Below are 22,861 nucleotides of genomic sequence, written 5' to 3'. Positions count from 1 at the left end.
CCTGGGCTGATTGAGGTGCCACTGTCTGGAAAGTCAGTAGTTACTATAGTAGGAGGAGGGAAAGATGAATAATTGCACACTGACCCTTAAATATCTTCACTCAGAAGTGATGCACGTATTCATTGGACAGAACAAGTCACATGGGTACAAGTAACTTTGGGGGTTGAGGGGAGTGCAGTCCTTTCTGTGCCAGAGATGGCAGGAACTGTGTATTGGCAAACAGTGGAAATGTCCGCCACATTTGGGAATGGCAGCTGCCAGCCTAGCCGTTGCTGGTCCATAAGTCCATGGTCCTCCCTCCTACCAGATCACTGCTTAAGGACCTCAGTTGCTGGACCTGAGCCTCAGGGGTGAATAGAGCCTTGAACGGGCAAAGGAAGATAACCTAAAAGGGACCCAGAACCCAGAGAGAGGAAAGGTATGCAGAACACTGAGAATAGGTAGCAACTCCTGTAAGGGTCGGCAAATTATAGCCCATGGACCGAATCTGGCCCAACCAGCTTGTTTTTGTGTGGCCACAAGCTACAAACGATCTTACAGCTGTAAAAGGTTGAGAAAAAAATCGAAAGAAAAATAACATATCAAGGGCTTTACAGTGTGTCATACATTCTTCTAAGTCTTTATATTTATCAGCTCAATTAATCTTTACGACAGTCCTGTAAAAGAGGTCCTAGTAGTCATTTTGTAGAAGAGGCCACTGAAGCTTCTAGATAGGTTAAGTAGATGGGTCGAGCTAATGAGTCATTCAGCTGGAACTCAAACCCGGGAAGTTGTGCCCTAGAGCAATCTACTTCCCTAAGGGAACAGTTCTTCAACACTGTGAGTGCAATATTGAAGTAACAAAAGAAAGATGCAGGCAGCGCCTTCTGGTGAGTTCCCAGGAAAGATCACCGTATTTCAGGGAAGCAAGGAAAGTCTCCATAGGAAAAGGAGGCCCCATTTCTACCATGATAATAGGGAACGCTAACTTTGAACCCCGATTAAACAAATTGTTACCCACGCCCCCCCAATCTTCTTTACAATTCTTCTTGTAAAGAAGAATTACAAACTTCTCAGAGTTATGAGAAGAATAACTCTGTTCTTCTCATTAGTAGACTTCAGACCTGTGTTACAAAAATTATACTCAGTTATTACTATTATATTTTGAATTAAGCCAATGAAGAATTTATGGAAATTGACTCTCTCTCTTGTACACAATATCCTCAATTTTTCCTCTTGGCCAGCAAAGCCTGAGGCCCTTTAGAGAAGAAGTTTGCTCACCCCTGAACGAGTGCTGTGGAAGTTGAGGAGATTGCCAGTAACATTAATGAAAACAATGATACAAACATTTAGGAAGTTCAGTAATAACATACAAAGCCTTTGTGTAAATAAAAAAGATTTTACTTTAGCTTTTTTAACATGAAATTTTCAAACATACTCAAAACAGTAAAAGAGCAGTAAAATGGACCCCAGGTACCCAACACCTAGTTTCAACACACACCTAGTTTTTACATGTTGCTCCAACTGTTCTGTCCCTGGACATTGGGGTATTGTAAACAGACATCCTATCATTTCACTGGAAAATATTCCAGGATGTTTCTATAATAGATGAGGACATCTGTTTTTTTGTTTTTTGTTTTTTTAAAGGCATAGCCACAAAATTCGGAAAAATTGCCTTAAGTTTATAAAAGAAGTCTATGTTCAGTTTTTCTTAATTGTGTCAAGAAAAGCAGAACTTCTCAGTGAAGTGGCATGCGTGTGGAGGAGGCCATGAGTGCTAACTTGTTCAAGCCAAGAAAAACAAGGAAAAGAAAAAAAGGAAACAAAGTAAAAAGAAAACAATGAAGATACAAGGAATAAAATTAAGTATATCAGTTGCTTACGATGAACATGATGAGCTCCCTTATTTTATACAGATTCAGTTAACAAAACCCAGCAACATGAAGCACTTTTAAATCAGAGCTGAAAATTGGTTTAAATTACAGGAATGTGCAAAGAGATACCAAGAAAAATAGAGGTTGTAATTTAATATCAAACTTATGGGAGTAACTAATAAGAAAAAAAAGATAAGGTGTTAGAAGGTAAAGCCTGGAGCTTTTGGAGTAGGAGGAGTTGTTGCCCGACCCTCTGTGCCTAAACAAAACACTAATGAAAGACAGCAGAAACAAACACAGTTTTGTTTTATGTTATAAAATGATGAATCTTTAATGGTCTAGGGGCTGATCATAGAGTTTTCGTATCCACACTCCCTTCCCTGTGTTTGTCAACTGCATCATATAATAGTTTCTATATAAGAGAAATTTCTAGGAAGGAAGAAGTCCAATGACACACTAGTTGACAGGTCTTAGAACTGCAAAACACTAAACTTACAATTTTAATTCTTTGGGGCTGAGATCATTCAGTGTTAAAGATCAACAGTCATTAAATAAAGACCCTAAAACAGTGCCTGACATATATTAAATGGCAATAAATATTAACTATTACAATTTAAAAAATCAAACATGGGAATTTGAGGTTAAAAGCACTGAATGGGATAAATACGGACATTAATTATAGGCACAATATAAAGGAAGATATATTAGTCATAAGCATAGAGACATCAAACAAGACTGAAAAAAGCAGAACTTATTAAAATGCAAAAGAACTTGATATTAGTAAAATTTTAGGTACAATCTTGCTATATATCTTTCAGCATGACCCAGACCCGGCAAACTGTGTGTTATAATAAAATTGAATATATTTAACTTTGAATTTTGTGAAGGGAAAAGGTATGTGTATTTTTCTACGTCTGTGGAATACTTTCCAGAATTGATTATGTTCTTAGCCCCAAATTTTCATAGCCCATGTTCTCTAATCATAATCTAGTAATTATAAACAATTTAAAAAAGAAATCAATACTAAAGTGATGACCAAAACCATCTTAATTATTTTAATAAAATTCTTCTAAATTATCCTTGGATCAAAATAGAAGCCAAAATTTGAATTACAAACTACCTCAAAAGCAGTTAAATTATGGGACATACCAAAAGCTGAACTCAGGGAAATGTATTCCCTTAAACATCAATATTTACAAAGTAAAATAAAAGAACTTCAAATGTGTCTTAAGAATTTAGAAAAAGAACATAAAAATAAAACCTATAGAAAAAGAAGTAAAGATAAAGGCTGAAATTGTTGAAGTAGAAAATAATAACTTGTTGAAAAGTTAAGCGAGTCCAAAATCTGGTTCTTTGAAAAGACCGTTAAAATCGATAACCTCTTCATGATTGTAGTTGAGAAAAAGAGAGAGCCAGCAAAAATGTGTATAATTAGGGAAGGAGATAAAACCACAGATAGAGAACAAATTAAAAGATTTGTAGGAGGATACAGTGTAAACCCTTGGGACAATAAATTTGAGATCCCAAAGGAAATGTTTAGGATGCAAATTAGAGGTCATTTCTGGGGCTGGCCTAGTCAGAGAAGCCCCACCAAGCTTATTTCTCCCAGTGGTTTCAGCTGGAAGTTCTGGACAAGAAACCGAAAGGAGCTGCCTGAGGCCTCTGAACAGTAAACAGTACAGACCAATGGGGAGGGAGTCAGCACTTGAACTGCTGGTGCAGTGGTAAGGCTGCTGGTTTTCCTCTCATCCCAGCTGAAATCTGAACTGTGCAGAGGGGGTCCATCGCCACAGGTTAAGAGAGAAACCCCCTGTTTCTGGCCAGAGGACCAGGAAAAGGGGGCCTCCTACAAACCAAAGAGTGTGGGAGAAATCTTTTTTTCTTGTTTCTTTTTCTCTCTCAGCCTCATCCTCACCTCCAGGGTGGCCTTATTGTGGCACCAGGTGGGGCCTCAGCGAGGTGCAGGCACCTAAAACCTAGAGAGAAAATGGTCTCTAGCCAGAAGAATCAGAAAAAGGGACCCCCACCCAACCCGGTCCAAAGAGCGATGGGGGAGGTCACCCCGTTACTGTTTCCCTTGTCTCTCACCATTTTGCCGGAGGGCAGCCCTGGTTGCACAGAAGTGTGGGCAGTGGGGTGTGTAAGACTCATCCCCACCTGTCTGTCCAGAGGAAATGGGAAGACTCACACCTGTCATGGTGAGTACGTGACTGTGCATTCATCAAACTTAGGGACGTGAATACCAAAAGGAATGAATTTAACTGGATATAACTTCAAAATTTAAATTTAAACCAGAAAGCTTATACATTCATTTGGGAAGAAGACAGTTTACATAAATTAATTATTGTAGAAGATATTAGAAACATGGTAAAAGGTCTCCTATTTAAAAGTTACAAGAATCAGGCCACTATACAACTAAGTTCTCTATATATCAGAAAGCAGTTTCTGCATATAAGTGGTATCATACAGTGTTTGTCTTTCTCTGTCTGACTTAACTAGTGAATATAACAAAAAAGAAGCAGACTCAGATATAGGGAACAAACTAGTGGTTACCAGTGGGGAGACGGAAGTGGGAAGGGGCAATATTGGGGTAGAGAATTAATAGGTACAAACTTTAGGTATAAAATAAGCTATAAGGACATATTGTACAACAGAATATAGCCAATATTTTCCAAAAACTGTAAATGGAGTATAACCTTTAAAAATTGTGAATCACTATATTGTATACCTGTAACTTATATAATATTGTACAGCAACTATACTAATAAAAATTTTTGTTCCAAAAAAATTTTTTAAATAATAACAATTTAAAAAAAAGCAGTTAATCCTGATATTACTACACTATTGTGGGCTATAAAGAAAGACAGTCTAACACTAATAGCAAAATATGATTTTAAAAAAGTATAAAGAACAAAAACTACAGACCAACATCATGTGATTATAAATATCAAATAATCTAGCATTGTGTCAATGAATAATATGCTATGACTAGGTAGGCTTTTTCCAAGAACAGAAGGATATACAGTGTCAGGAAATTTATCAGTATAATTCATTTCTATAACAAAGAAAAAAACTACTAAAATGCTTCCAAAGGCAGTTCTTAAACTTCAGCAGATATTAAACTTAAGTTTGAGTAAGAATATGTGGGAATTTCATAAATAGAGGCTGTTTACAAAGAAAAAAATCAGTGGCTAATGTCTTAAGTGGCAAAACATTCAAATCATTTCAGTTAAAATCAGGAACTAGACAAGGGTGGCTACTGTCACCATTAGTATTCAGTATTGTTTTGGAGATTCTAATGTAAGGAACGAAAATGTAATAATTGATATAAATAGAAAAAGAATAGTTACATCATCTGTGCTCATTATAAAATTGTATGCCTAGAAAATGCATGATAGACTGATAAAGTACTAGAATTAACAAAGGCTTTGTCCGCAATAATACAAAAGTCAGTAGGTTTTCCTCTCAATTAGCAAAAATGCAAGAAATGGGAATAAGGAAACACATTGCGTTCACACTTGGTGTCTGCAGTTTACCTGTATGCTGTGAGGAGCTACTGCCGGATGCGAAGCCTGCGAGAAATAGGATCAGGTTTGCATTTTGAAAAGAATGGCTTTGGCAGCTCTGAAGAGACTAGTTTGAAGCAGGGAGACCAATTATGAGGCTCCTGCAGTGATCCAGGCCAAGACGATGTGGCCTCAAGCAGTGGCAGTGGCAGCAGAAAAGAATAGAAAGGGACGGATCTGAGAGATCAAGCAGGGAATAAAGGATTTGCCATCAGCTGATTGGAAGGAAGGGAGAGCGAAGAGTTAGAGATGAATCCCTAGATCCTGGCCAGGATGCTGGCGGAAGGGGCTGCTGTTCCCTGAGGAGGAACACGGGAGGATGCACTCGTGCCACATGTTGGGGGTTGGGAACATGTTCCTTTTGGGCGTGTCGTGTCTGTGGGATATGAGTATTCAGCAGGCAGGTGGTTACGTGGGTTTGGAGCCGAGAGCGAAGGATGCATCTGAGGAAGACATTTGGGTGTCATCAGCAGGTTTGCCTGATATGCCCAGTGCAATTACTGGACCAGTGTTTCTTTCCACAGGAAACCGATCTTCAAATGCCTGGCGTAAAGAATGTTTTCCTTTCAGTCCTCCAGACCTGTATACCTCCCTTTTTGTCCACTTTGCTCCACACCTCAGAAGTCTGTCCAGTATGGACTCTCTTGATCTCTGGTTCCTGACCACCTTTGGCCTTGACCAAAGTTTGTGCTCCTGCCAGGCTGTCTTCTCTTGTGGCTACAGCAATTCTGGAAACTTCTGGCAGCTGTTCCCTTTCAGCCTGGAAGTTTTAACAACTCTCTGTTGGTATTCTCTGCCTGATCCTTGCCCACACCTTTATAATTAGTCCCTTCATTAAATTCCTCCTAATCTTCCCATTTGATATGCTGTTTCCTGTTTGCTACATCATCTGGTCAGTGAATTGGCTGCATGAGAATCAGCTGGGGTGCCTATTAAAATCCAGCTCTCTGGGCTTCATCCCATAGTTACCAAAACAGAATTTCTAAGGATGAAACCAAAGACTCAGCAATGTTCCCGGTGTCTCAGGTGATTCTGATCAGGTGATTCAGATTGGGGAACCTTCCCTAGTGTTCCTGGTGACACTTCTGAGACAACATAATATCATGAGCCAATTGTTGGAGGTTAAACAAACAGTTCAATCCCAGGCTCTGCCATTGCCCTTGTGTGACCTTGTGCACCATTATTGCACTTGTCTAAGCCTTGAGTTCCACAAATGTAAAGGGAGCTCATAGTTCCTTCCTCATATTGTTATTGAGAGGCTTAAATGAGGTAACCCACGTAAAACAGCAGGATGACCCTAAGCTTCCAGTGTTCGTTAATATCTGTTGATAGTGTCCAATCTCCAGACACTCAGAATTTACCAGCTTTAGGGCAAATAAGGTTTGGTCCCTGTATTCAGTCTTGTGAAGGACACAGAAAAGCAAGATCATTTCAGTAAAATGCAATTATATTCTTCAATGTTTATAAACTTCTAATTTGAGTTTAGGAACTTTCACTGATGTCAACAAAGCTGTGTCCCAGAGCAGATGTTTGTCAGCTCCGTACTGTGGAGTGGGGTTAGCAGTTGCTTGGACAGTGTTGCTTTGAACATATGAACAAATGGATTTACAAACCTAACTATGGATAGAGATGTTTTGTGATGAACTACTTTGGGAGTGCAGGAGAGGCTGGTTGAAGCAGCGCAGGTTTCAGAGACATTTTTGACATGTCGTAGACACTTCAAGCTGTCCATCCGTTGGGCAAGGAGTCAGGGCAAGTGTTTCACTGACAGCTAATAGCACACGGAGTCCATGGAATGTGCATCTGTGGGATCATTGGGAAAGGCACAGTTTGGTATGACGGGGACGCAATATTAGAAACGGCTGGTGAACTGAGGTCATTCTTTTATTCAGCTAATATTGATTGAATTTCTGCTATGGGTCAGGCTCTGCTCTGGGTGTTGGGAACACAGACCAGTGCAAAATAGTCCTTGTCTGTCCTGATGGAGCTTACATTCTAATAAGCGTTTTAGTCAATTAACACATGAGTAAATGTATAATGTGAAATGACAATTGCCATAGAAAAGTATTATAAAGCAGGATAAAAGGAAAAGGATGTGTGGGCCAGGGAGGGTGGGTAGGGGGATAATATGGGGCAGCCAGGGAAGGCCTCTCTAATAAGCTAACCTGAGGGGCATGCAGGAGCTGGCCAAGTGAATATCTGGGGAAAAAGTTTCCAACAGAGGGAACACAATACAAAGACCTTGACACAGAGCATGCTCGATGGCCTGGAGGAACAGCAGGGAGCCTGGGTGACTTGAGCAGAAGGAAGATGAAAAGAGTGATGAGAGACAAGATCTGAGGACTGGTGGGAATCGTAGCTCATGTAAAGCTTGTGTAGCAGTGGTGAGCATCTTTGTTTTTACTCTGAGTGAGGTAGTAAAGCATCATTGGGTTTTGATAGCATCTGACTTGTTTACAAAGGGTCACGCTGGCTGCTGTGTTGAGAATAGATTGTAGGGGGAGCAGGAGGGAAGCAGGGATACCACTTGGGAAGCTGTTGTAATAACTCAGGGGAGAGGTAGGGGTGGACCAGCCAGGCAGCAGTGGCGATGGTGAGAAGTGGTCAGACACTTGGTGTATTTTTTTTTTTTTTTGCTGAACGCAGGCCTCTCACTGCTGTGGCCTCTCCCGCTGTGGAGCACAGGCTCCGGACGCACAGGCTCAGCGGCCATGGCTCATGGGCCCAGCTGCTCCACGGCATGTGGGATCTTCCCGGACCGGGGCACGAACCCGTGTCCCCTACATCAGCAGGCGGACTCTCAACCACTGCGCCACCAGGGAAGCCCACTTGATGTATTTTGAAGGTAGACCTTCATGTTTTGATGATAGATCGCACGTGAGTGCATGCACGAAAGAGAAGGAGCAGTTCAGATCGACTCAAAGTTTTTGAGCCGAGCAGTTAGAAGGTCACAGTTGTTAGCTGCATCAGAACTGCAGGAGGAATAGGGTTGTTGGGTAAGAATGAAAATCAGGAATTCTCCTTTAGATATGTTTAGTTAGATATGGTGGAACGGGCAGCTTAGGTAGAGAGTCTGAAGTTCAGGGGAGAAGTCCAGCTGCAGGTATAAATTCAGGAGGCATTAGTGTATAAGTGGCATTTAAAGCCTTGAGATTGGGTGAGTTTTCTTAGGAAAAAAGAGCTGCAGGGACCGGATGCTGGGACAACCAATATTTAGAAATCAGGGAGAATAGGAAAAAACAGGAAGGAGTCGCAAGGACCAGGTGGTGAGGTAGGAAGGAAAGGGGGTGAGACTTGTCCTAGATGCTAAAACAAAGTGCTTCTAGAAGGAGGGATGGTGGAATCAAATGTTCCTGATATGTTGAGTTTAATGATTGAGAATTGACAATAGCATTTGACCGTGTGGAATCAGTCATTGGTGACCCAGAAGAGCTGTCTCAGTGGGGCGATGGGGATAAAACGCCTGGTAGGAGTGGGTTCTGGAGAGAATGGGCCCTGAGGATTTGGAGAACAAGAGAAAGGACAACAATTTTGAGGCCTTTTATTCTAAAGGAGGGAAAGAGATATGAGTGGGAACAGGAGGTGGATACGGGGACTTGGGGTAGAGATATAAAAAGATATTTCTGTGCTGATGGGAATGATCTGGTAGAGAAGAGGGAAGTGGGAAAAGAGTAGACAAGGGCCAAGTGACGACTCGAAGTAGGCGCGAGGGTCTAGCGTATGAACGGAAGGCTCGGTTTCACGTAGGAGCTCCTGGAGCTACGAGAGAGAAGACAAAGCAAGTGGGCCCATAGAGAAGATGGGCGGGTGCGGGATGAGAAGGAAGGATTTGCGGAGCTCTGTTCCTCTGGCTGCTCTGCTCTCAGAAATAAGAATTAGAACTCCATTCAGCAGTGAGGATGGACAGTGGACATTGGAAAGGAGTGGGTGACTGTTGGGATTAGGGACACATAATGGAGGTGCCCAGGAGCACTAAGGTCCTCTTAAGTTACTGGCCTTGAATTTCAGTGGTAACCAGTCACCAGGGTCGTGTTTTATTCTCCAGCCTTTTTCAGCTGGGCATTATTGCATAGACAGAGTTGAATTTTTCTAAGGTTGGGGCTTTGCCAGGCAGATGTATCCAACCAAATGAGAGAGAGGCAAAATATGCTGTGTAAGAAGTTTAGCTTTATTCTCTAAGCACTGGGGGTCATCTATGATGACGTGTGTTTTACGAGGATAAATGTGATAGCCATGACAAGGGGGAAACCTGCACACCGTCACCGTGGATGCTAAGAGCTGATGTTGATTGCTTTCGTTTCAGCCACCCTGACCTTGGTGCTTGCTTTCAGTTTGATTGACTATTGGAAGTCTGGACCTCTCAGTAGACTTGTATCTTTTGTCCACAGGCAAATGATAACTTCCATTTCCACAGGAGGTTGAGGGAGCATCCACCCCCATTCCCCCTCGTCACAGTCTTCAATAAACCATGTGCCAAGTCAGCAAGCTCTGAGAGGTCTGTGGTTCCCAAAGCTAATTGGAAAACTTTGGTGCATCACAGAGCACACGTGTTGTGCCACTCTTCCGATTCAACTGGGCCAGCTATTCTCAGGTGCAAAATATATTCTATGAGTTAGATATCTATCTAAAGAGTACATTTTGTAAAGCCAGATAAAATTGCATTTTCAACTAGAGAAATATCAAATATCAGAATGACCTCCAAGGACCAAAATATCCAGGAACACTGTGTATTTTATTAAGTAGAGGGAGCTAAACAAAATCCATTGTGTGGGTATGTATAAAATGTGTTTACACCAGAATCATCTATCTTGGGATGGCCTTCTCATGACTACTTTATATATACCCTCAGGACCAACTCCATGTCTTTTTTATTATTACTATTCATGTAAAGAAAAGCCTTTACATGAATTAAGAACCTTAAAAATTATTTATTCCATTAAGCTGTGTTGATTTTGTTCAGATTCGTTTCATATCTGGTGAAACGAATTTGTTTCTCAATAAAACAAATCGGGAAAGCCCTGCTGACAGGCTTACAATTAAACTGGATATGAAATTCCTTAATCTGCAGTTGTCACACAGAGATGAAACGTTCACAACAATTTTGTGGAAAAGTGTCTCTTGAAATGCTTCCTTTCTCCTCCTCTTTGGCGGAAACCATTAAAGCTCACGTTTGCTGACGGGAGATGATTATTTAGTGCTGAACTTGGTATCAGTCTTCTTTTCTGGTGTGGTAATTTAGTTTGAGGCATGAGTTTTTAAGTTACTGAAAACTTAACATTGAGATGCTTAAGTCTCCCCTAATACTGCTGAAAAACTCCCTCTGCCCACCAAGCTGTAAGGAGTGTCTGCTAACATGGAAACTGAAATATTTGGGTGATGAGCCTGGATCCTTCCTAGTTCTTCTCCTCTCCCTTCCTCTTTTACTCAGACAGTCGTGTACGGAGTGGCCACCACAGTGCTGGACACCGTAAACACTCCAGACTTAGGGGAGGACACAGTTCTCACCCCCGAGAGTTCATAATTCGGGGAATACTGGGCAAATTGTGCTAGGTTGGTTACCATATAGGTTATAGACCTTGTTAGGTAACCAGTACTTCATTGGGATGATGCTTTTCTGTTGACAAATAACGTACTGTCAGTCACTACAGGATTCCCTATTGTGTAATCCAAAGTGAGTTTGAAAAACTAGGCAAAAATACCCTCCACTCCGTCCCCCTGCCCCCATGCACACAGTGAAGGGGGCAGCTTCTCTTCGTTTGCTCTATAGCTTCTGGGTCTGGCTGAATGCCAACAAAAGTAGATGGTGACAAGGATATGAATTTAATTACCTGGGAAGAAAGAAGCTTAAATTCTTTTTTTAAAAAAACCGCTAATTTTTATTCACTTACTTATTTACTCATTTATTTTTTATGGCTCCGCTGGGTCTTCGTTGCCACGCGCAGGTTTTCTCTAGTTGCAGCGAGTGGGGGCTACTGTTTGTTGCGGTGCGCAGGCTTCTCATTGCGGTGGCTTCTCTTGTTGCGGCGCACGGGCGTAGTTGCTGCGCGGCATGTGGGATCTTCCCAGGCCAGGGATCGAACCCGTGTCCCCTGTGTTGGCAGGTGGATTCTTAACCACTGCGCCAACAGGGAAGCCCAAGAAGCTTAATAAATTCTTGGTTTTATCACTTAGCATTTTTAGTACCGTTAAGGAAAATAAGGGCCCTGGGTACAGATCATCAGTTGGATGGAGCCCAGATGTGGGTCTAAAGCATAGAAAGTGTTGAAGGTCATGCATCAGTCACTCCAGCCATACGTGTGTGTATCTGGTTGTATAACACTATCAGCAATAACATTGTCAAATATGCAGGCAGCTGGAGGATAAATATGGAAGTCAAGTGAAAGGTAAAAGCGAGAATGGAAGAATAAATGACAGTGAACACTTATCTCTCAATAAGAGAAATGATTTCAAATGCATCTTCCTTCAGGCCAGCTCTGACAGGTCTCTAATACAAAATCCTTTGCCTAACATAACCAGCCTCTGAGAGTTAGGGACCCTGTGCTCTGCCACCTCTGCTCAGCACAAGGATGAAGGGAGTAGACCTGGCAGCCGGTGTTAAACGAGCTTAGCTCAAAGGGAGGATCAAGGGAAATGTGACAGACAGTGAGTGCTGGGTAGAGATAACAGCTGCATGATGGATGTTTAGAAACGTGTGAAAAATTGGACAATGCAACAAATAAAATGGAGAGGGGGGAAAACTACAATTTTTAGATCAGCATGCACAATGATGCTAGTTTAGACAAAAAGGGAGGAATCAGGCAGGCATTCCCATAGACGCAGACTAGAGGACGTGAAGGAAGAGAAATTTATACGTATACACTTAATATACATTTTACGTGTACGTGTACACGGAGTCCAACAAATCTTTAGTGCCTGAGCAAATACAGATTGACGAGACCAATGGTGAATCTGTGCTACCTAATAGGTTTATCCTTGTCCTAATTATTTTTTATGGATCGCTACCCAGAATGGATATAAAAAGGAATGGCTTTAACCTTTCTCTCAGGCTGATTGGAGTTTTACTCTCTTTTTTCTCTTCTCCTTTCTAAATCAATGAAAAAAATTTTGTCTAAGAAATAGTAAATTGAGCCACTCTGACCTTTTGGTATCTGGTTAAAGCAAAAACGTAAGTGATTGTCTTCAGACATCTTGTTGATGAGTCTTCCAGAAGAGAAACATAAGCCACCTGGCTTCCTGATTACTTTTCCTGCATACCTAGTCCTTTCTCTCTTAACATTTTACCATCAAGAGCCTGAATCTTCACAAATAGGTTCTGTGTTTTCAGAACAGGTAATTCATGTAAGTTCCCTGGACTAAATGTGTCAGTGTATAGATCCCACTGGGCATTTATAGTTTAAAATGATCCTTTTTTTTTTTTTTTTTTTTACTCCCTCTATCCTCATCCTAACAGTATGGTGAAAAATTGGCTTGCACGTGTTAGGGCGCTTTTTGTTTCCTTGACAGTAGTGATGGCCATGTTTTGAAGTATCTCACACCTGTGCAGTGTGATCTCTCACCACGCCTGCCAGTTCAGATATTTCAGACGTAAAAACGTTCAGGTAGGCTTCCAAATGATTTAAATTGACTACATTTTCTGAAAAGTCAGGAATTTGAAGCTGAAAAGGAATTTTTATATATACTTTTTCTTTACTGAAAGCTGGTACCGTGTTTTAGCATATGGTTGTCATATGAGGTAATTAAATCATTAGATTCTAGCAATGCATTTATTTTAGAGACTAAGCGAAGCAAATCATACAAGGAACGCTCACCCTCCCCTTCCTCAACTCCCCTCTCAGCTCTCTAATGCCTTCCCTAGAGGAATATCTCCTGTGGGACCAAAGAAAAGCTTTTTCATATTGCTGACAATTACCTGAGATTATCAGTTATCTTACAAGAGGCAATTAAAACTCACAGAAGTACCAACATAATTATTACAACGTTTTCAATGCGGTGAGCTTAAATGTACTGATAGCTTGAGCACAAATGATGTTGCTGTGACTTTATTAGTCAAATTATTTAGAATACACAGACTACAAGTTAAGTCACTTTATTCAGTTGTGACCAGTGAATGCAAGTCCTAATGTTACAAGTACACAGCTTTAGACAATCTGTGGACCTCTTTCTCCTGTTTATAACTGCAGCATGTTCATTAAGGCCATACCGTAAAGCAGACCATCTTTAGGCAGAACCGTGTAATTATAGGGATGCAGACCCAATCTGCATCAGGATCCCGTAGCTCACACACAGTCATCGAATAATGTTTGACACTTGAAAGCAAAGGTGCAGCCACTGCACCTCTATAAATCATCAAAAAGAATAAAACTGTGCTCCATGTACTTTAGAATGGACATAAGTATATTGTACTACATTGATTAGGAAGACAGTCCCAGAGGACTTTTAGATTTCTGTGCAGGGGAAAGAATATAAGAATGTCATCCAGACTTGCTTTGAAATTCTGATATCACTTAGGCTCATTCTTAAGCTTTACCTATTTTGACTCTTCTTTATTAGTAACTAATATATCTAAAGATGTCCGGTGCCTGGCAAAATGCCTGGCATACAGTAGGTGCTCAGTAAGTGGTAGATCATATTATGTGCAGGGTGGTGCTGGAGGAGTTTCCTAGGGGGTGGGGAGGTTAGTAGGGGGTGGAGAGGTTAACTTAAGGGTGTGGAGAACGCCTGGAAACCTCTGGAAAGTTGTTTAGCCACTGAGCGTCTAACTGAGGGAAGAGAGCAGTGCCATCCTGAAGTTGGATTCCTTTCATTCCCACATGATGGGCTTGCTTGTCTGTTGGTATAAACAGGCTGGACCTCAGTCCCAGACCATTGACTTTTGTCCCCCTCTGCTGACTGTTTAATGCATTCCCAGCTCTCCTGCCTTTCAAATCTAGCTCTGTTGCCGGGAGCCACCATCATAAGCCTTCAGTTTCCACGTTTTCTTTCTTTAAGGGCTCACCTGTTTCTTTCACAAACATTTATCGAACACACGCTGTGCACCAGGCCCTTGTGCCTGACATTGGAGATACTGAGCTAAAAAGACAGAGCCGTGCATTCCAGGAACATGTGTCCCAGCTCAGAAGCCCTATGGAGACCTGGTAGTATTGAACGATGCTCGGAGCACACTTCCTGAAGCCTTTCTTCAAGAGGCCAGAGGTGCTCAGAATGATGGTGGTGCAGTAGGTTACAAAACACATCATTCCAAGGAATGTTCTGTATGTGTTATCTAGTGAGGGCTGAGAAGGGTGACATGCTCTTGTGTCACTGAGTGATTTCCCTTTACCCGCAGTTTAGCACAAGTTTATTCATAAGTTAGGGAGTGTCAGGTGAGCACTGTGCTAAATGCTTGAAATACAGTGCTAAGTAAGTGTTGTCATTCTGTAACCTTTCAGGCATAGGGAACATATTGGAAGGAGGAATGGGGTAAAAGGCTATTTTTACTTTATCAAGATACAAGTATTGGCCTCAGCGCTAACAAGACAGTATTTCCCATTGAAAGGCTTATCTCTCTGTAGTAAGACAGGCCTTCAATCCTGTAGGGAACCTGTTCCATGTGGTTTGGTGGACCCAACTGTGCCCCACCCATGGTGGTAGGCATATGACTTACGCCTGGTAGTTCCCCATCTCTTTGGCCACAATGATTAGTTCAGATGTGGGCATGTGATCCAAACTAGGTCAATTGGAAATCCATGTAAGACTTTTTTGCCAAAGCTATTGGAGACAATGGCCTCCTTTTCCTTGGGGTTGCTAAGCTGGTAGGAAGTCAGTCTGGGGCTGCTGTTGACCACCATCTTTGCCTGTTGGAAAGGAGAAGAGAAACTGAACCTGAATAGCATTGTTTAATGCCCCAGATTCAATCATGAATGAAAATAATATTTCCCAGTTTTTTGTGTGTTAATCACCTCCCTCCTATGACCCATCTCAAGGATGAATAGGTAGACATAAGCTAATTTAAATTCGATTGAGTTGCAACTAAAATAATTCTTACAAACTTAGCCATTCAAAAGCTAAGACATTACCAATAAATTCTGGTCGATTTTATAACAGTCTCAAATGTCTAAGCCGTATCGCCTTTGGAAACCACCTAATGTATGTGTGTGACTGATTCTGATACTTTATATAACATGTCATATCCTGTTGGGCAGGCACCCAGCAGACACGATGGTCCCTGGTGGTTTGTTAATAATCCTGTGCTCTGTAAGCACCTGGATGATACATCATCTGGAATTTTTATAGGATGCCCTTACGGGTGTGATATACTTCCCTTCCATTTGTTGTTTTAAATGTTTCTCAATCACTATGTACCAAGAACAATTGTTAGACATCATCATCATAACCTTTAATCCTATAGCCCTAAGGGGATGGCACTGTTATCATCCCCGTTTTACAAATGAGGAAATTAAGATGTAGAGCAGTTAAGTAATTTTCCCAATCAGGTAAGTGCTAGACCTGTGATTGATTGGCCCTTGAACCTGACTCCAGAGCACTGATGTAACCACTGTGTAATGGCATCTGTCTGTGCACCTGAAGTGGTTTTGGTTTATATGTGTTTGGACTTACTTCAGACAATCTTGCCCTTTGCTTCCCAGCTCCTTTTTTCCTTTGGGTGACTAGTGTGTCTAGTAGCCCCTTTGAGCTAGGAACCATTCAGAAATGACACTGTTTTCTTCCCCACTGATAATTTGTGGAGAGGGATATTCACCCATATAAAGAAAATAAGAGTCAGCCTAAGAAGGCTCTAGATTTTCTTGAAACTGTCTTGGAATATGGAACTTGTAAAATCCTATAGCCTCTCCACAAATCCTGTTAAAATACCAACAGTTTGTGTGAAGCAAAGAAAAATGTCAGCAATAGCAAAGAGCCACGGATAAGATTTAAGGAAAAATGAGTCAACATGAAAAGATACTTTGAACCAGAACGTTTATGGTCCAAGGAAGGAGAAATGGAAACCTTTGGGCTCTTAAGAGCTAAGCTTTCCTCTGTACCAAGGACAGCTTTCTATATTCCCAGAACTCCTAGGATTCCCTGCACTGAGCAAACTATACATGTTTCATGTCAGCAGCATGTTATAAACAACGTAAAACTTTTGTCCAAAACATTTTTACAAAATTGAGATGTCATCTCCACAGCCAAAACCAATGTAAATGAAATAACTCAAAAGCAGTTGTAAAGTGGTGTTTAAAGCAATACATAATACTAGGGTATAAAGTGTATAAGTAGTCCCTGTAAGATAAGGGGCAAGAACCGATAACTATATGATAGAGATAAGAAAGGGTTGGAGAAGTCAGTGGTAAGATATACATCAAGTGGAATATTATTCAATCTTAAAAAAGAAGGAAATCCCGTCGTATGAAATAACGTGAATGAACCTGGAGGACATTATGCTAAGTGAAATAAACCAGTAACAGAAAGATAAATATCACACGATCTTACATATGGAATTTTTTTTTAAAAGTCAAAGTCATAGTAACAGTAGAATAGTGGTTACCAGAGGTTCTCATAACACACAGTTGTCTGTAATTAAGGTAGTTAATTACCTTAAATTGACTAAATCAGTATTTCATAAGCAGAAAGAGGACAGATTCAGATGGTCAGCCTGCACAGTTTGTGATCCATTTTAAATATGTTATAGACAGAAGGAGTATGAAGACATCTTTGACAATTTGTTAACCTTCCTCATCCTAAAGCCTTGAAGAGAGGGATGGAGTGAGAATGACTGGCTCACAGATGGTACTCAGTAAACATTTGCTGTGCATGAATGGCAGTGAGGAAATGAATGACACATGGGACTCCCTTCTGCCTTGTCCAGAGCCTGTGGTAAAGTTGGTCTGAAAATGGGCATCATAATACCTTTCTCCACGTTTGCTCTGAGGAGGTATTGAGAAAATGGATAATACAAAAGCACTTGGTAAACATACAGCACTGTACACGTGTTTAAAGTTCCTACTGTGGTCCCATGGCTCATTTTAGGGCCCTCCGTGGTCAAAAATTAGAAAGTAATATGGGGCTTAAAAACTAGCTTTACATGCCATGTGACTTTCAGAAGCTGGCTGGCTTCAAGCGCTCTGTAGCAGAGAGCCTACAGATTTGAAGTCCGGCAACCCACAACTCTCTGTGCCCGAGTTATTTGCCTTACAGGCACTTTCTTCTCTTCTCTCCGGAGCAGCCAAGTTCTATACTTCCTATAGCTGACTGCTGGGTTTGACCTGGTCTTTATTGTAATACATATATAGGAATATATATGTATTTTGTGGTTTGTGTATCAGTGGTGGGGGCTGTTTTTTGAAGTGTCCCCTTTAACAGGGTAGATATACTTTTACAGCTTCACGTGTACCCTGTGAGCTCTGTTGGCCATTTATAAACCCAGCCTTTCCTGCATCCTCGGACTTTTAATATTTCTTAATAGATGTCCTCAAAGTCCTTTTCCTTTAAGATTTTTCAGTTCTGTTCATCTTTACCTTATTATTTATATACTTTATTTGTAAAATATTTAAATGTCCTTCTCCTTGGGCTAGCTGCATTTGGGATTGGCAGATTTAAAAATTTTCATGGGCCCTGGTTTTGCAAGAGAAAATAATCAAATGACTAGTGCATGTCTGAACTCCATGAATACTATTTAGTATTTATTATGCCCAGACAGTTGACAAGGCAGGGAAATAAAGCTGGTTCCTGCCTTCAAGGGGTTCAAAGTCTCATGAAGGAGATACATGTATACAGTATAACTGCAAGAAAAATAATGATACAATTGCTCAATAATGTTAAGGATAATCTAACCTGAACAGTGGGGAAGAGGTTACGGGGATACATTCCAAAACAAGAGAATGACATATGCAGTATCAAAGAGGCATGAAAGGGTAGGGTATGTTTAGATATGGCTAGTAGATCAGTATAGATGGATTTTAGGAAGCTGGGAACAATGTTCTGGGTCATTTCATTGGAAAAAATGACTGGGACTAGATCATAAGGAACTCAATGCCATGCTGAGTATTTCAGCACTGAACTGAAAAACTCAGTGTTTCTGCCAACCGACTGGTGGTTTTATCTCCCTTTATTATAATCTTATAAAAATATTGTTTATTGAGTATCTGATGTGGCCCTGTTTCAATGCAATCTGATATGTTTGCATTCTCTGGGATTTGTTCAGTTATAAATGATAGTTCAGTTAAACTCTCTTATGCAATTAGTCAGTCAAATGACGGGGTAAATATTTATGGGCTTACAACACGGAAGGAAAAGATTATAGTTCAGGCCTGGCAGAGACAGGGCTCACAGTGTCATGAATCTCATCTTTTAGGTCTCTTTTGTCTGTTTTGTCTCTACAGTAATCTCTCTGTATGTGGCAATCCCCAGGTCATGCCCAGGTGACAAATGTGTCTTTCCTGAAAGTTCTTGCCGATGTCTTCCGAGTTAAGGAACCACTCTGATTGTATTCACTTGTCCAATTGAAATGTGGACCTGGAAGTGTTAGAGAGGTGTCTCCAGGGAAAATATAGATCCTATTTCCAGATGAAGGGGAATGGATGCAGAGCTGGAAGGCAAAAAAAAAGTCCACTGCAATGCTCTATTCTCTTAGAAAGGTTTAGCTACTGATTTATTTACTCATTTACTTATTCACTTAGAATTGGAGGCTCAGATATCATTGATAAGTGATATCAATGGTTTGTTTGATTTGTACGTCCTACAAGTGGCAACAAGTGTTTGTAGAAAGACAAAAGCTTTGTTCAGTGCAGATGTGGATTTGCCCCTGTTGTGTGCTTTTATAAAACAAATGGATACTTTTGAAGACATCACAATAGTAAATGATTTAACTACAACCAAATTGTGTCTGTTTAATTTCCTACTGACCTTCATGAGGTTGTAAAGCCCAGTGGAGACTTTTATTCTGTTGTGAAGTTTTGTGTTGCATTGTGTTGAGAAATATTTTGAATTGGCTTTTTTTTTTCCTTTACTTTAGAGCTTGCTATCAAAGCTGGAATGTAGGGCTTTAAGAAAAAAGTACTTCCTCAACCAGAACTATAGAGTTGCTAGGGCCCCGCCATGATAATTGACACAGCAGAGGTTCAGCAAACATTGCTCTGAAGTTTGCATTATCAAATCTACCCAGATTTTCCAATCCATGAAATGTCTATTCAAGCACTTTTTTTGAATTTTACCATTGAGAGATTTCTAAATTTGTCAGTTGACCTGTTAGACACTTCATATTATGTTGCTTAAAATAGCACCGTAAACTGTGGGGGGAAAAGGTGGAATTGTCAAATCACCTACAGTTTTTAATGGTTTTCTCTTTCATATGAACATTTCAATTTCAATTGCTGTCAGTTCCTCTAAATAAAAATCGATCTTTTTTTTTCCCCTTCCTATTCCCATCACTCTGAGTGCTTTCCAGGGAAGTAACCAAATTAAATTTATCTCTGCAGCTTTTGAGTTTTTGTATTTATTTGTTTATTCTTTTCTAATTTGGTGAAACTGTTGCACTAAAACATCCCTTTCGTTAACAGTTCAATTTCCTTCTGCTGTTCTAGATGAGTTGTCAATGATAATATTTGAATTCCAGTAGGTTCTTTGTGAAGAAAAATATAATATTGCAGGCTGTCACAGTCAGTTTATTTTTTAAATGACAACGTTGTTGTTAATACCTTTTAACTTGAATTTCAAGAGGAATTTCAAGCTTTCATAGTTTTAAAATCCATGGAAAAGTAACCACATTCATACTGTCTTTGCTTGGAGGAAATGCATTCTATCTACTGAATATTTTGAGTTATTAGCATTTTTAACTGTTGACCCAAGCTTTTGATAGGAACTCTGTGAAGAATTGTTAAATGAAGAAATAGTGCTCCCCTGCCCCAGCTGCTGCTTTTGGTTGTTTTTTTGTTGTTGTTCATTTGTTTCTTGTTTTGTTTTGGGGGTTTTTTTTGTTTGTTTGCTTGCTTGTTTTGGGAGTGGTTAGAGAGGCTTTGGGCATTTAATGCCTCCTAGAACTAGACTGTAATATCTAAACTTGACCAGTAGGTGCCACTCTCCAACATATGATGCCCCCTCGTCTGCTGACTGTGACCAAATCTGCATAATGGGCGGAAGGGGTGCTTTCAGTTTGTCATAGGAATGACTCTTCCTGGAATTGTCTTGAGGAACCTTTTCCTCAAAGTTCAAGATTGGGTTTTATATATACTTCATAGACAGTAATGGAATTTTATAAAAGTAAACCTCCAGAAATATGTATTGGTGCCCTTCTCGTTTTAAAAAATGATTGTGATACTAAACAATTGAGTGAAATTACCTCCTTGTTAGAGTACGATCTGAACCAGAGTCGCATGGCGTGCTTATCAGTGAAGGTTCCTGGGCCTCACCCTAAGCCTTCTTGGGGCAGAATTTTTTTTGGTAGGAAGAGTGTTGATTACCAAGCCTCCCGGGAGATTCTTATGTAAAGTAAAAATTGAGAACGACTGTTATAAAAGATTATTGATTGTAAAGTGATAGCCCCACACATGTGTAGGAGAGTGGCTCTCCCACTAAAATGAGGGGGTATGAAAAGGAAGAAATCATGTATGGTTGACCCTTGAACTTGGGGGTTGACCTGCCTATAGCATATAGTCTTCCATGTCCATGGATTCAACCAACTGTATAGTAGCGTAGTATTTACTCTATTTACTCTTGAAAAATATCCACATATAAGTAGACCTGCACAGTTCAAAGTCATGTTGTCCAAGGGTCAGCTGTATATTGTGTGTGTGTGTATATGTGTAACTACTTTTGTTTGCACAGATAACTCTCACCCTTAATATTATATTGAAATACTTAGTTACACATTAACTATATAGAATGTTACTTAAGGGTACAATAATGCATTATTATATAAACATCACCTTTCCATCAAGATTTAAAATCTAAGACAGCAGTCACTGTTGGATATTTAAGACATACGTTAAGGGCAGAAGTCAAAGAATCTAAGTATTTAAATTACATGTAAATTAATTTAAAGCTATTCATGATGTTACATTTTAGTTAAAAATAATAAACATAATCTGGACTTTATTGATAGAAATAGTGTCAGAAGGGTGTGTGTGTGTGTGTGTGTGTGTGTGTGTGTGTGTGTGTGTATAATGTTCAGTTTTGAGTTTTGGAGCAGTTATGCTTAGGATTTTGACCAAATCATATATTTCTACATTTTGGAAATAGCACCATTTCAAAAACAGACCATGTATAGTTGTATTCATTCTTGCCCTCCAAGGGTCAAAGCTAGATTCGTGAAGACACAATACAATTTCTGTTCCTTGGGAAGTGATTTCTGAGACCCTCAAGCTATTTTGCTGGAGTTCAGGTGCCAGCCTACCAGGCCCACTCCCCCTGTTATCCCAGCCACTACCTGGTCTAGCCTGTGGCTTTAATCATGATAGACAAGATGACTGTTTTGGCTGTGAGTCAGTCCCTGTGGATTAAATACTATTAAACTTTGGATAGTTGGCCAAATCCACTCACACAAGAACTTTTAAAGTTTTAAGCAATTATTTGGCATTTATAAAATACAGACACATACAGATGCACATTTCCCTAGATTTGTGATCTATTCGCACCTTCGTTGAAGATCAGTTCAGAATCACCCAAGAAAGTAATGCTTTTCTCTTACCAGACAATGATTGAAACTTAAGGGAAGAGGGCGAATATTCTTGGTATATTTTTTATCATCCACTTGCTTCCCAAGTGACAACTCACTGTCAATATTTAGACCAGCGATTTATTAAGAATATGAAATGTTATTACAGAGCAGATTTCGTAAGAAATTTGATCCATCACTATGGTATGATACCAGACTTTCAATCATGTTGTACCATTAGAGTTCCATTTTTAATGTTGCCTGGGCCTGGAACTATGTTCAAAATTGAAGAATAAAATGAGTTTGGAGAAAATGCATTTATCCCTTTCATTCATATCTCCACCTCGGTCATGCTCTGCCTACCTTGTTGATTGCTCCCAGGAATTCAGTTGAAAATAGTATGTATTGTTTTGGCACTTGCTGTGTGTCCAAAAGTGCCCCATATTTAACAGTAATGCAAATAAGCAATTCCTACCCAAAATAAGAAAAATAGGAATAAGTGATGATGGTACAAGTCATATGGAAGCAAAAATACATGATGACATGAAGATATCTTCCTTCTTTTCTCTTTTTAGGCATGCAGAAATATTAGATAAATTGAAATGTCATTAACAAGTCAAAGTTTATTATTAATTGTGAAAATGGGGACTTTATAGATGGCAAAAAAAAAAAAAATCTCACCTTTGGGAGAAGGCTGCTTAAGTCTTTCATTCATTAATTCTTAAAAAAAGGAAGAAGATGGTATAATCTGGGCGTTAGTTTAACCAAGCAGGCTTCACCTTCCTTTTGAGAGAAAGTAAGATCTGGCCTTAGAG

The 22,861-nt window shown here is 40.1% G+C and overlaps 1 protein-coding gene across 3 annotated transcripts in view; it reads left to right on the top strand.

The window, feature by feature from the left end:
* The window catches only part of SAMD12 (sterile alpha motif domain containing 12), a 416,177-nt gene that overhangs the window by 80,638 nt on the left and 312,678 nt on the right, over positions 1 to 22,861 (top strand). The window lies entirely within an intron of this gene.

This window comes from Tursiops truncatus, chromosome 17 (assembly GCF_011762595.2).
Source record: "Tursiops truncatus isolate mTurTru1 chromosome 17, mTurTru1.mat.Y, whole genome shotgun sequence".
Lineage (NCBI taxonomy): Eukaryota > Metazoa > Chordata > Mammalia > Artiodactyla > Delphinidae > Tursiops > Tursiops truncatus.
This window is presented reverse-complemented; position numbering and strand designations above follow the sequence as displayed.